Below are 15715 nucleotides of genomic sequence, written 5' to 3' on the forward strand. Positions count from 1 at the left end.
TAAAATAATAAAATTTACATACAAAGAACACTTTTAATTATTTTATATAAAAACCACTATTAAATATATATAATTTATATTTTATAAGATTGTGTTGCCATTGTATAAAACTACATTAAAATTTGAATTGGTTAGAGTAACACCCCCACTTGATCTGAAATCCAAACTAAAAAAATTTGTAATCTATAATAACACCGACCGTTTAACTTCTCTATCGTTTCCAAGTAGAAGGCTAGTCAACATCTTAGACTCGGTGTTACAGAAAATCAATAAGCGGTTGTGCAATTTAATGAGATTGGTAAGTGAGAAGCCATTTTTCTTGCACATTTGTCATATTCATCTCTATTATTACAAAACTCATATCAATTAGAAAAATTATATTTATTAAAAATTTATACAAATAGTATTAGAAATTCCATCAATTATCTTTAAATGGCAATATCATGCTCTTTTTTCTTCTTCTTCTTCTTTTACTTTCATAAAAAATCAAAAAATAAATCCAATTAAACAAGAAAAGAAGTACATAAAGCTAATGATCCTGCTGAAATAACTGGGATCAGACAATCTATCCTCCTATATATGGAAAAAAAAAGAATATGATCCGATTCATGCGGTTTTTACCATTTTAATTCTCTAGTTAAAGAGAGTGATGATTAATTAACTGTTCATAATAGCAAACCCTAAAAACTAATAATCTAGGATTAGTGTTATTTTCTACTAGCAAAAATCTTGCCACTAGAGGTGCATGCAGAAAACAAGCATTCATCATTGGCTCTGTATGGTGAAGGGAGAAGTTGGGATCTGAAAATGTCATTAATAAAGTCAATTACTTTCTGGGGACTTTTAATTTCTAAATATGTAGTAGCCAGTTAACTATTGTTTTCCACTGCTTATGGAGTTAAGTGAAATACGTTTTTCAAAATATTATTATTATTTTGGAATGTGTTAAATTGACATTTATGCATGCGCTTTCAATTCCTTATGAATTTTGGAATATTAAAAGCTTACTATCATTATATTTTATTTACTTCTTGTTTTTAATTTAATGAATTTATATATATTGAAAATTGGAAAAAAGTAGTTAGCAAATTAAAAGAATTTTTATTAACATTGTATTTAAATTACATTACATTACATCTTACCAAAAGCAAATTCAAATAATAATAAACAATAAGGATATTTATAGGTTAATATATATTATAAGTCTCTATATTCTTTGTAAATTTAAAATTGATCATTATACTTTTTATTTTAGGAATTTAGTTCATTTACTTTTCAAATTTCAAAGTTCAAGTTCAATTGTTAATATTGTTAAAATTATTTTGTTAAATTGAACTTAATTAAAACATTATTTTTAATTACGCACTACCAACGAATTTCTTTTTTATTTCAAAATTTCACACCAATAAATTTAACAAAAAAAAATATTAACGATGTTAACAGTTGGACCTAAATTTTAAATTTTGAAAAGTAAAGGGGCTAAATTCCTAAAAATAAAAGTGCATGGACTAAATTTCGAATTTGTGAAGAGTATAGGGCCCTATGGCATGTTTTAACCATAATCATAATCTAAAACTTAATTTATGACAGAAATATCTATGCTAATATTTAAACCATTGACTAAGTTAGTGTTACAGGCAAACCGATCACTAACTCGATTAAGAAAATTATGAAAATACCATTTTGTGTATAAAATAATTAATATTTAGGAGTATTTATGACAATCAATCAGAATGTTAAAGAATCTAACTACAAAATATCCTAATAGCACTAAGAGTCCAAAAGTGGCTAAACACATACGGTTTCTGTTGCACAGAGGAAGGAATGTGCAACGTGCTTTAACCTACTAAAACAAGAAACAATAAAGTGTTAGAATATGTATAAGAACAATAAAAAGTAAAAAAAAAATGAAAACCTAAGACTAAGAAACAATAAAAATTACTAAAACCCGAAAACATGAAAAATTGTGAAGCAACTTAACAAACTTCGTTCGAGGTGTTCTCGATTTTCAAAAATCATGAAATTTAAACTGAAGCTTCCTCAAATAATGTAGATCTGATCTGGAAAGTTTAGACAAAAAATTCAATCCACAGAATACTTTTTATTTTTTCTTTTCTTTTCGTATTTTCTTTTTCTGTACTTTTTCGATCACATTTTTTTCGTGGGAAATATTTTTTTATATTGTAATATAGTGCTAAGAATTGGTATTTAAAATTTTAGATCAATTGAAAAATGTTTAACCACTCAAAAATATTTTTTTGAAAAACATTCTGGGTAAAAACTGCTTATAGTTTGTTTTGCAATGGAAATCAATTTAGAAATCAACCATGAACACTCAAAATGGCCAAATCTGATACCAGATGATGAAGAATGATGTGGATGAAAGTGAAAGCAGATCGTAAAGTTTGTCAAAGCCACAAATTTAACCTAGATCTCTAAACGAACGTAAACTGAAACAAGAAACAATGAAAATAGATTAATTGTTACAAAGGAGAGTCAAACGAAATTAAAACAAAAGAAAGATGAATCAGCTAGTAAAGAGTCCAATAGAGAACGAACTAGGGTTTCTTGGATGGAAAGAAACCATCCTTTGACCTTAAGAAAACACCCCAACCAGATCTGGAAAACAAAACACAAATAGATTTGTTAGAAGTGATTTTAAAGACAAAAGCTATAATAACCCAAAATTCACTGGCATCGGAAAAGTGTATTATCGGGCCTCCGCCTTAATAAACCGAATTCGTAAATAATTATTAGAAATATTTATGAGTCTAGTAGTGTGTTTAATTAGGCTTTAATTAGGTGAATTTAGCTTAATTAGGAGAAATTAGAAAAAATGACTAAATTAAATAAAGGGTAAAAATTTAATTATAGATTAAAATAAAATAAAGGGGATTAAATAGGCAATTATGCCTATTTCATTAGGTGAGGCGGCAAACGGGAAGAATCTTAGATTATATATTATATATAAATATTATTATGGTTTTATATTAAAATTATTATTAAATAAATTAGAATAGTGATAAATGTATGGTAATGATAATAAACATGTGTAAAACACATGAAAATACACTTGTGATATATTTTATATTTTCTTAAATAATAAGTAAAAATATTTATTTATTATTATATTATGAAATAAAATAAATAAAGACAAGTGTAAGGTGATAATAAAATGCAAGTGTGTTAATTAAATATGTACATTTGTAATATATGTATTTAATTTACTTATTATTTAAGTAATAGATATTTGTTATAATTGTATATTATATTATTGTTAAATTAATAAATAAATATAATACAAAGAAAGTAAAAAGGACTAAAAGGAACTAAACCAAAAGAGGAATTAAACCAAAAGGCGATTAATCCGAGATTTTTAAGTTTAATATGTATTATATTCTTAAATAATAAAGATATTTATTATGTTTTATTATATATTATATATTATATTATTATTATTATATAGAGAGAGTAAAGTAAAGAAAGAAAACAAAGAAATTAAAACAACAGAATAGTAGGGACAAAATAGAGAGAAAGAAGAAAGAAAAATTTAGAGTTTTTAAGGTTTAAATTCAAATTGGTAAGTCAATTTAAGTCCTTTTCTTGTAATTTTGAGTTTTTATGAACCTAGAACAAAATATTATTAAGTATATGCTGAAAATTTTGGAAGTCATTAGATTTTTTTTTGCACAATTTACTAGGTAAAAGTGTGAATTAGAGATTGAATTAATAAAATTTCTAATTAGAATTGGAAGATGTATTATATTGTAAAATAAGTTATAAATTTTATATAATAGGGACTAAATTGCACAATTTCGAAATTAGAAATTTATGATAAAAATTAGATGGTTAAGTTTAAGTTTAGTTGAAATTTAAGTAAAAATGAGGTACAATTGAGATGGAAAAATAAATGAATTTAGTTAGGGATTAAATTGAAATTGAGATGAAAGTAGAATAGAAATTCAAGTATTAGATGAAAAATAATATTGTATTAATGATTATGAAATTTATCTTATTTTTTCGTAGCCAATATCACACCCAAGGCATCCGCGAAGAAAGGAAAAAAAAAGTGGACAAGGAGTAAAAACGAAAAATCACAGTTTGTATTACTATAATTCAAATCTATTTATTATTAATTGTTATATTTTAATTAAAATGCATGGTAAGTAAAATTAGGTAAGCAATTGAAATGATAATATTGATTTGAATAAAATTGATTCAAAAATGTTTATGGCTATTGAAATTGAATGTGAGCAAATTGGAAATTAAAAGTGATTTGAATTAAGTAATTGAATTATGAATTATGTGAATATTTGAAAGTATATTGATTGGAAACTAAAAGTGATTTGAATTGAATCAAATTAAATTGAATGAAGAAAATATGTGAGTTTTTGAAATGTATATTGATTGAAAAGTAATTAGTGATTTGAATTTGATTGGAAAATGAATTAAAAATATGAATTGAATAAAAGTGAATTAAATTATGAATATATGTGAATATATGAATTGTGTATTGATTGAAAAGTGGTTTGAATTGAATCGAAGTATGATTATATGTGAATATCTGGAATATGTATTGCTATTGAATTATATATTGATTAGAAAGTGGAAAGTGAATTTGAATTGAATTGTGATTGAATTGGAAGTGAATTTGAAATAGAAAAATGATTTGAATACCCTATTAACTAGTCGGGCTGAGTCGGATATAGTTGGCATGCCATAGGATTGGAAGAGTACGGGAATTTATCAGCTTTACCGATTAGGCACTATATGTGTTGTATTAGGCACCACGTGTGTCGTTTCAGACACTTTATGTGTCGTATACTGTTTCTGATATATTGATCAGGTACTGAGTGTGACAGCCCACAATTGACCCTAGTCGGAATGTGGTTTCGGTACCACAAAACCGAGGCATAAAAATAATTTAAAATTTATTTTGATGCCTATAATATGTGTGTGCTCATGTGTGACATTTTTTGGTGATTGATTTAGTGTTATAAAGGTGAATTTCACTAGAAAGGACTTAGTAGTGAACTTTGAAAGTATGATGGGAAAATGTGTGATGACTAATTAAAGCATGCATGCAAAACAATGGACTTGCATGTCAAATTCCCCCCCCCCCAATAGCTAGTGGCCGGCCATGGCAAGAGTGGATGGGCAAAACATGTCATGAAACATGTTTTGTTGGTGCATTAGGTGAAATAATAAAATAAAGAGCATGGGCAAAGAAAGAAAAAAAATGGTCTCATCCATGCTTCCCCCTCTTGGCCGTGAGTTGAGAGAAAGGAAAAGAAAAAATTTGGTTCATCCATTCTCATTTTCTTTGGGCTGGAAATTCTAAGAAGGAAGGAAATTTTGCTCCATTTTTAGTTTAGAAGAGATCTAGAAGGAGATTTGGCTATACTTGCATCAAGATTAAGGTATGTTGAGGTTGTGTCATGAGATTCATGCTTGTTTTGGTTGCTAACTTGATGTGCATGTTAGCCATGGTTCAAATCCTTGCTATGCCATGAAAAATGGTATTTGGCCAAGGTTGATATTGTGTTAAAGCCATTGCATGCTAAATGTGAAGCTTGTTGATGATGCATGTAATGATGGATTGACTACTCTTGAAATTTCTTTTAGTATTCTTGAGTAGGACATTGAATTCTTTGTTTAACCATGACCGAAGTTGAAAGGGTATGGTTGTGATGTATTCGCCATGGTGCATTCATGAGCATGATTTATGCTTGTTACTTGATTGGTAAAATTTGTGTTTGGATGGGTATGAACCCTTGAAATTGCCTTGCACCTATATGTGTATATATGTTTGCACATGATATTTTGATTATGAAGAAAGTGATAAATATGTTTGTTTAAAGAAGAAATTTGTTGAAGAATGTTGTGAAATTTGCATGTACATTCGGCCTAGTACATGTATAGTGTGAAAAACCTTGAAATTATTTTTGATTTTGTGTATTTATGACCATGTATAATCGGCCACATGAGTAATTTGAGCACTTGATGTTATGTTAAAATTCTTGAGCTTAAATATATGGATGTATGTATATGTGGCCATATAATGGCGTTTTGGTTCAAAGGTTGAATGATAAATTATAATAAAGTGAGATGATATGAGATGCGAATGTGATTTACTAGTAAACATTATTGATAGAAATATTGAATACTTCTACTTGTATTCGTTAAGCTCAAGAGCAAAAGGGAGCTAAATCCGATAAAGGGAAGGAAAAAGTGATCGAATAGCCGTTGAAGCCGTTCGACAACATCCGAGGTAAGTCCTCAAGAAATGACCCTACTCGAATTATGTGAAATGAAATATGGATGTGTAATGATTATTGATTTATGTGTGTATGAGTATTTGAATGATACCCGGGCTAAGTCCCGAAGGCGATTATGCTAGTGATATGTTTGTGTTTGAGCCTTAGTAACGAAAATGAAACATGGATGTGTAATGATTATTGATGTATGTGTGTGCATGAGCAATTGAATGATATCCGGCTAAGTCCCAAGACATTTATGCTAGTAATTATATCCGAGTTAAGACCAAGGCAATTGTGTTAGTGACTACATCCGGCTAAGACCAAGGCATTCGTGCAAGTTGTTAAATCCGGGCTAATACCAAGGCATTTGTGCAAGTCGTTCTATCCGGGCTAAGACCAAGGCATTCGTGCATGTGGTTATATCCGGTTGTATTCCGAAGAAGCTTGGGCTGGAGGTGAGCGTTGGTTGCTGTAATAAATTTAATTAGTACGCTCGAAAAGCCCAAAGGATAAGGTATGTTTATATGTGCATTGGAAAAGTCGATATGTTTGAGTAACATTCGTTCAATCGACTAACGAGTTTTCAGCTATTGAATTGGTTGATATCTTGTGAAAGTATATAATGATGAAGTGTGAAGTAAGTATGATTATGTGAATGTGTATTAATGAAATGATTCATTTGGCTATGTGAATGTAATGCTTTAGTTAAAACTGATTTTATTGCTTGAGACTTACTAAGCATAAAAATGCTTACCCCGTTGCTTTGGCTCTCTGTTTTATAGATTTTGCTCGTTAGCGATCGGATTCGGGATCATTAAAGTCGAAGTCATCTACACTATCAAAGCCTCCATTTTGGTATAATTTTGGTTGAACTTTGAAATGGCATGTATAGGACTACCCTATTGTTGAAGGTCATGTACCTTTCGGTTTTGTGTAAACTTGGATAGCCATGCGAAAATGGCTTATATCGCTTTTGGTATGATACTATAATCGTTGTATGTTGATCATTATGGGGTATGGAATTGTTTTGAGAAGATTAGCCATTGGAATGGTTAATCATGATCACACTTTGTGCTATGTATGCAAAGAGGGCAATTGAATCGTGGAAATCATGAAACAGGTAAAGGTTACCTTGAAAACAGATGCTGGCAGCAGCAGTGGTGTTGATTTGAAAAATCACCAAAAATTGTAGGAACGGTATTAAATAGTGAATAAGTTATGTGAATGAACCTTGATGAGTCTACTTTCATATGGAAGAAACGAAACGGTCATAGGAGTTACTTGTTAAAAGATATTAAAGTTATCGTGAGACAGGGCTAGAACGGTTTCTGGGTCCCCTGTCGCGACTTTAAAAATTTACTATAAATTATCCAGAATTAGGAGTCATGACTTATATGTGCAGATTCCATTTTGAGTCTAGTTTCATTAGAAACAAACGGCACCAGTATTAAAGCCCTGCTGAGAGAGATATTCAAGTTGTAACGCGAAGGTCGAAGCGATCGATCCTGTAACATTGGTGACTTTAACTAATAAATTGTACCAATTGGCCTGACCAAAATTCTAGAAATAAATCCATGGAAGGATATATGAGTCTAAATTCAGGAAAATTTACGAAATCAGTTTCGAGTTTTGAAACTCGAGATATGATTTTTAAGGCGACAAGGACGCAGCTTTTCCAATTTGTCTGAAATGCCAAATTGGTCGGTGCTTTAAGAGGACTTGGCTCGTTAACCCCTTGCGTCCGACACCGCGATGGTCTCGGGTTCGGGTGTTACAATTTTATTGGTATCGAGCTACGGTTTAGTCGATTCTAGGACTACCGTGATATGTTTGGGGTCTAGCTATACATGCCATATAGTGATAAATTGATAGTGTGGTGATTTCGACAATCAATTTGTGTTTGTTTATAGCAATGGATCCCGATCCCAACCGAGCAATAGGCGATGATGTGGAGAGTGTGGCGCTTTGCCGCGCAAGGGACAATGGCGGACTCTCAACCTATGGCCGAGAATCCGAATGATGAGGCTAGGCAAGCCTTTTATAGCGTGATGAATGATTGGTTCAACCAATACATTCGAACTAACATGGCTGTTCCACAACCTCCATTTCGACTAATGCAACCCCGCACCTACAATACCTCCGAATCGACCAAATAAGGTCAAGTAAGCCCCGATCAACGAATTCGTAAACATGGGGCCCTTGAATTCAAGGCTACGGATAGCGACGATGCCGAGCAAGCTGAATTTTGGTTGGACAACACTATTCGGTGCTCGATGAGCTATCTTGTACACCGATGAGTGCTTAAAGTGTACCATCTCCTTGCTACGCGATTCCGCCTACTATTGGTGGAGTACTCGACTTCGTGGTGCCTAGGAGCAAGTGACTTGGGAATTCTTTCAAACCGAGTTCGAAAAAAGTATATCATCGAGATTCATCGACCAAAAGCGAAGGGAATTTCTTGATCTTAAGTAAGGCTCTATGTCGATTCTGACTACTAACGCGAGAATGCATTTCGTCCGAAGCTATTATGTGTAACGCGCTTGAGGATGGGCTGAATGATGATATAAGGATGTTCGTTGGCATTCTCGAAATACGAGAGTTTGTAGTACTTGTTGAGCGAGCTTGTAAAGTCAAGAGCTTAGAAAGGAGAAACAAAAGTTGATGTGGGAACCGGAGAATTCGAAAAGGTCCTCGGAAAGTCTCTTCAACAGCATCGAAGAGATTTCGAGATGATGTGAGCTGGTCTAGAGGCGCCGGGCTTTTCTAGACGAGATCGCATGTCGACCCCTGTGACCACACGAGTCACTTCGATCGCCATGGTGGAAATGATCGCCGAGAGAGAGCGGAGTGTCGCATTGTGGCAAATGGCATTCGTGGAGTCAGAGGTTCCATGATCACTCTGTTATAAGTGTGGATCGGTGACCACTTTATCAAGGACCGCCGAGGTTGCTTGAACAAAATGTAAGTCAAAGTGGAAACCCGAGTGCTACCATCGCCGAGGTAGGCCATCCAGAAATGCGGGCAATGCTAGTGGCGGTCAGAGAGGGCCGAGAGATGCTACAACAAGACCCGAGGCTCGTGCTCCTGCTAGGACTTATGCCATACGCGCACGCGAGGATGCTGCCTCACCGGATGTTATTACCGGTACTTTCACTCTTTTCGATACTAATGTGATTGCTTTGATTGACCCTGGTTCTACTCATTCTTATATATGTGAAACCTTAGCATCCCGTAAGGCTTTGCCTATTGAGTCTACTGAGTTTGTAATTCGGGTATCAAACCCCTTGGGTCATTACGTGCTTGTCAACAAAGTGTGCAAGAAAAGTCCCCTAGTATTCCGAGGTTCTTGTTTTTCGGCGGACTTGATGCTTTTGCCGCTCGATGAATTCGACGTTATTCTTGGTTTGGATTGGTTGACCATGCACGATGCGGTTGTAAATTGCAAAACCAAGACCATCGATTTGAGGTACGCGAATAACGAGATAATTCGGGTTGAGTCTACAGACTTAAAGGGGTTGCCAGCTGTAATATCAGCAATGTTGGCCCGAAATATGTAAGAAAAGGTGCGAAGCGTACCTTGCGTATGTGCTCGATGACAAGGAGTCGAAAAGAAACCCGAATCTGTGCCAGTGGTTTGTGAATACCCGGATGTTTTCCCTAAAGAATTGCCGGTTTACCACTGTTCGGGAAATAGAATTTGGCATCGAATTGGTACCTGGTACCACTCCAATTTCGATAGCTCCGTATCGTATGGCACCAACGGAATTAAAGGAGTTGAAAGCTCAGTTGCAAGAATTGGTGGATAGAGGTTTTGCTCGCCCGAGTTTCTCGCCTTGGGGTGCGCCAGTGTTGTTTGTGAAAAAGAAGGATGGAACCATGAGGCTGTGCATCGACTATCGTCAGCTTAATAAAGCGACGATAAAGAACAAATATCCGTTACCGCGTATCGACGATTTGTTCGATCAACTGAAGGGAGCTTCAGTGTTCTCGAAAATAGATTTGAGATCGGGCTATTATCAATTACGAATTCAAGATTCGGACGTACCCAAGACTGCCTTCAGAACGAGATATGGTCACTACGAGTTCCTAGTGATGCCGTTTGGGCTTACTAATGCCCCTGCGGTATTTATGGATTTAATGAATCGGATCTTCAGACCATATTTGGATCGGTTCGTAGTCGTGTTCATTGATGACATCTTGGTCTATTCAAGAAATGAGACCGAACATTTGAACACCGAGGTTAGTCTTTGCAAATTTTACGGAATAAGCAATTATATGCTAAGTTCAAGAAGTGTGAGTTTCGTTAAGAGAGGTTAGCTTCTTGGGGCATGTGATATCGCAGATCGGTATTCGAGTCGACCGAACAAAATTTCAGCCATACTTAACTGGAAGCCTCCAGAAATATTACCGAGGTTCGAGCTTTTTGGGGCTGGCGGTTATTACCGACGATTTGTAAAAGGTTTCTCAACGATAGCCACGCCAATGACGAAGCTACTCCAAAAGGATGTAAGGTTCGAATGGTCGGAGAAATGTCAGAAAAGTTTCGATCAATTGAAAACTTATTTGACTAAAGCCCCAATTCTAGTACAACCCGAATCTGGCAAAGAGTTTGTCATCTATAGCGACGCCTCCCTACTTGGGTTAGGTTGTGTATTGATTCAAGAAGGTTGAGTTGTGGCCTATGCGTCGAGGCAATTAAAGCCACATGAGAAAAATTATCCGACCCATGATCTCGAATTGGTCGCCATCGTATTCGCTTTAAAGATTTGGCGACATTACTTATTTGGTGAGAAGTGCCATGTGTATTCGGATCACAAAGTCTCAAATATTTGATGACTCAAATAGACTTAAATCTGCGACAAAGACGTTGGCTCGAGTGTTAAAGGATTATGAGTGGTCATTGACTATCACCCGGAAAGGCGAATGTGGTTGCGGATGCCTTAAGTCGTAAATCATTATTCGCTTTACGAGCGATGAATGTGCACTTGTCTGTTCGATCCGACAATGTGTTAGTAGCTGAATTGAAAGCCAAACCATTATTGATACATCAAATTTGTGAAGCTCAGAAAGTCGACGACGAGTTGGCCGCAAAACGGGCTGAGTGTGTTCCGAACAAGGACTCGGAGTTTCAAATCGATGATGACGATTGTTTGAGGTTCAAAAGTCGTCTGAGTGTTCCAAAGAATTCGGAACTTATTTCAATAATTCTGAACGAAGCCCATTGTAGCCGAATGGCAATCCACCCGGGGAGTACGAAGATGTACAACGATTTGAAACGTCGGTTTTGGTGGCATGTATGAAACGAGACATCTCCGACTTTGTTTCGAGATGTTTAATATGTCAACAAGTGAAAGCGGAACATCAAGTGCCTTCAGGATTACTTCAGCCGATCACGATACCCGAGTGGAAATGGGATCGAGTCACCATGGACTTTGTATCCGAACTGCCATTGTCAGCAAGTAAGAAGGATGCGGTTTGGGTCGTGGTAGATAGATTGACTAAGTCGGCTCACTTTGTCCCGTGACGCACGGATTTTTCAATGGACAAACTAGCCGAATTGTACGCTTCTCGATTGTGAGATTGCACGGGTGCCTATTTCCATCGTGTCGGATAGAGATCCGAGATTTACCTCGCGATTTTGGAAAAAGTTGCAAGAAGCTTTGGGTACCAAGTTGCATTTCAGACCGCCTTTCACCCCCAAACCGATGGTCAATCCGAGCGGATAATTCGGATACTTGAGGATATGTTGAGATGTTGCATCCTCGAGTTCGATGGTTCATGGGAGCGGTATTTGCCGTTGATTGAATTCACTTACAACAACAGCTTTCAATCAAGTATTAAGATGGCACCCTACGAGGCTTTGTACGGTCGTAAATGCCGTACACCATTGTTTTGGACTAAGCTCGGTGAAAGCAAAATTTTCGGGGTGGATTTGATTAGAGATGCTGAACAGAAAGTGAAAGTAATCCGTGAAAGTCTGAAAATAGCCTCCGATCGTCAGAAGTCGTACGCGGATCTGAAGCGTAAAGACATCGAGCATCGTGGGAGATAAAGTGTTTCTCAAGGTTTCACCTTGGAAAAGATACTCGATTCGGCCGTAAGGGCAAGTTGAGCCCGAGGTTCATTGGGCCATATGAGATATCCGAAGCGAGTCGGTCCAGTGGCATATCGTCTGATTTTGCCCCCTGAACTCGAAAAGATTCACGATGTCTTTCATGTTTCGATGCTTCGACGCTATAGATCTGATCCATCGCACGTGATTAGTCCATCAGAGGTTGAAATTTAAGCCAATATGAGTTATGAGGAAGAACCGATTCGTATCCTGGCACGTGAAGTGAAAGAGTTGCGAAACAAGCGGGTTCGCTAGTGAAAGTGTTATGGCTCAAACACGGGATAGAAGAAGCTACTTGGGAAACCGAGAACTCTATGAAAGAGCGATACCCAACCCTATTTACGGTAAGATTTTCGGGACGAAAATTTCTTAAGTGGGGAGAGTTGTGACAGCCCACAATTGACCCTAGTCGAAATGTGGTTTCGGTACCACAAAACCGAGGCATAAAAATAATTTAAAATTTATTTTGATGCCTATAATATGTGTGTGCTCATGTGTGACATTTTTGGTGATTGATTTAGTGTTATAAAGGTGAATTTCACTAGAAAGGACTTAGTAGTGAACTTTGAAAGTATGATGGGGAAATGTGTGATGACTAATTAAAGCATGCATGCAAAACAATGGACTTGCATGTCAAATTTCCCCAATAGCTAGTGGCGGCCATGGCAAGAGTGGATGGGCAAAACATGTCATGAAACATGTTTTGTTGGTGCATTAGGTGAAATAATAAAATAAAGAGCATGGGCAAAGAAAGAAAAAAAAATGGTGTCATCCATGCTTCCCCCTTGGCTGTGAGTTGAGAGAAAGGAAAAGAAAAAAATTGGTTCATCCATTCTCATTTTCTTTGGGCTGAAAATTCTAAGAAGGAAGGAAATTTTGCTCCATTTTTAGTTTAGAAGAGATCTGGAAGGAGATTTGGCTATACTTGCATCAAGATTAAGGTATGTTGAGGTTGTGTCATGAGATTCATGCTTGTTTTGGTTGCTAACTTGATGTGCATGTTAACCATGGTTCAAATCCTTGCTATGCCATGAAAAATGGTATTTGGCCAAGGTTGATATTGTGTTAAAGCCATTGCATGCTAAATGTGAAGCTTGTTGATGATGCATGTAATGATGGATTGACTACTCTTGAAATTTCTTTTTAGTATTCTTGAGTAGGACATTGAATTCTTTGTTTAACCATGACCGAAGTTGAAAGGGTATGGTTGTGATGTATTCGCCATGGTGCATTCATGAGCATGATTTATGCTTGTTACTTGATTGGTAAAATTTGTGTTTGGATGGGTATGAACCCTTGAAATTGACCTTGCACCTATATGTGTATATATGTTTGCACATGATATTTTGATTATGAAGAAAGTGATAAATATGTTTGTTTAAAGAAGAAATTTGTTGAAGAATGTTGTGAAATTTGCATGTACATTCGCCTAGTACATGTATAGTGTGAAAAACCTTGAAATTATTTTTGATTTTGTGTATTTATGACCATGTATAATCGGCCACATGAGTAATTTGAGCACTTGATGTTATGTTAAAATTCTTGAGCTTAAATATATGGATGTATGTATATGTGGCCATATAATGGCGTTTTGGTTCAAAGGTTGAATGATAAATTATAATAAAGTGAGATGATATGAGATGCGAATGTGATTTACTAGTAAACATTATTGATAGAAATATTGAATACTTCTACTTGTATTCGTTAAGCTCAAGAGCAAAAGGAGCTAAATCCGATAAAGGGAAGGAAAAAGTGATCGAATAGCCGTTGAAGCCGTTCGACAACATCCGAGGTAAGTCCTCAAGAAATGACCCTACTCAATTATGTGAAATGAAATATGGATGTGTAATGATTATTGATTTATGTGTGTATGAGTATTTGAATGATACCCGGGCTAAGTCCCGAAGGCGATTATGCTAGTGATATGTTTGTGTTTGAGCCTTAGTAACGAAAATGAAACATGGATGTGTAATGATTATTGATGTATGTGTGTGCATGAGCAATTGAATGATATCCGAGCTAAGTCCCGAAGACATTTATGCTAGTAATTATATCCGAGTTAAGACCCGAAGGCAATTGTGCTAGTGACTACATCCGGGCTAAGACCCGAAGGCATTCGTGCAAGTTGTTAAATCCGGGCTAATACCCGAAGGCATTTGTGCAAGTCGTTCTATCCGGGCTAAGACCCGAAGGCATTCGTGCATGTGGTTATATCCGGTTGTATTCCGAAGAAGCTTGGGCTGGAGGTGAGCGTTGGTTGCTGTAATAAATTTAATTAGTACGCTCGAAAAGCCCAAAGGATAAGGTATGTTTATATGTGCATTGGAAAAGTCGATATGTTTGAGTAACATTCGTTCAATCGACTAACGAGTTTTCAGCTATTGAATTGGTTGATATCTTGTGAAAGTATATAATGATGAAGTGTGAAGTAAGTATGATTATGTGAATGTGTATTAATGAAATGATTCATTTGGCTATGTGAATGTAATGCTTTAGTTAAAACTGATTTTATTGCTTGAGACTTACTAAGCATAAAAATGCTTACCCCGTTGCTTTGGCTCTCTGTTTTATAGATTTTGCTCGTTAGCGATCGGATTCGGGATCATTAAAGTCGAAGTCATCTACACTATCAAAGCCTCCATTTTGGTATAATTTTGGTTGAACTTTGAAATGGCATGTATAGGACTACCCTATTGTTGAAGGTCATGTACCTTTCGGTTTTGTGTAAACTTGGATAGCCATGCGAAAATGGCTTATATACGTTTTTGGTATGATACTATAATCGTTGTATGTTGATCATTATGGGGTATGGAATTGTTTTGAGAAGATTAGCCATTGGAATGGTTAATCATGATCACACTTTGTGCTATGTATGCAAAGAGGGGCAATTGAATCGTGGAAATCATGAAACAGGTAAAGGTTACCTTGAAAACAGATGCTGGCAGCAGCAGTGGTGTTGATTTGAAAAATCACCAAAAATTGTAGGAATGATATTAAATAGTGAATAAGTTATGTGAATGAATCTTGATGAGTCTACTTTCATATGGAAGAAACGAAATGGTCATAGGAGTTACTTGTTAAGAGATATTAAAGTTATCGTGAGACAGGGCCAGAACGGTTTCTGGGTCCCCTGTCGCGACTTTAAAAATTTACTGTAAATTATCCAGAAAGAATTAGGAGTCATTCCTTATATGTGCAGATTTCATTTTGAGTCTAGTTTCATTAGAAACAAACGGAACCAGTATTAAATCCCTGTACAGAGAGATATTCAAGTTGTAACGCGCAAAGGTCAGAGCAGTCTATTCCTGTAACATGGGTGACTTTAACTAATAAACTGTACCAA

The 15715-nt window shown here is 35.5% G+C and overlaps 1 long non-coding RNA gene across 1 annotated transcript; it reads left to right on the forward strand.

Annotated features, from left to right (window-relative positions):
• Positions 1–14094: 14094 nt before the first annotated feature.
• LOC128294185 (uncharacterized) lies at positions 14095–15229 on the forward strand. The gene is made up of 2 exons (XR_008284474.1): positions 14095–14164; positions 14946–15229. It is a non-coding gene; the product is annotated as an uncharacterized LOC128294185 (long non-coding RNA).
• Positions 15230–15715: the final 486 nt, after the last annotated feature.

This window comes from Gossypium arboreum, chromosome 6, assembly GCF_025698485.1.
Source record: "Gossypium arboreum isolate Shixiya-1 chromosome 6, ASM2569848v2, whole genome shotgun sequence".
In the NCBI taxonomy this organism is placed as follows: domain Eukaryota; kingdom Viridiplantae; phylum Streptophyta; class Magnoliopsida; order Malvales; family Malvaceae; genus Gossypium; species Gossypium arboreum.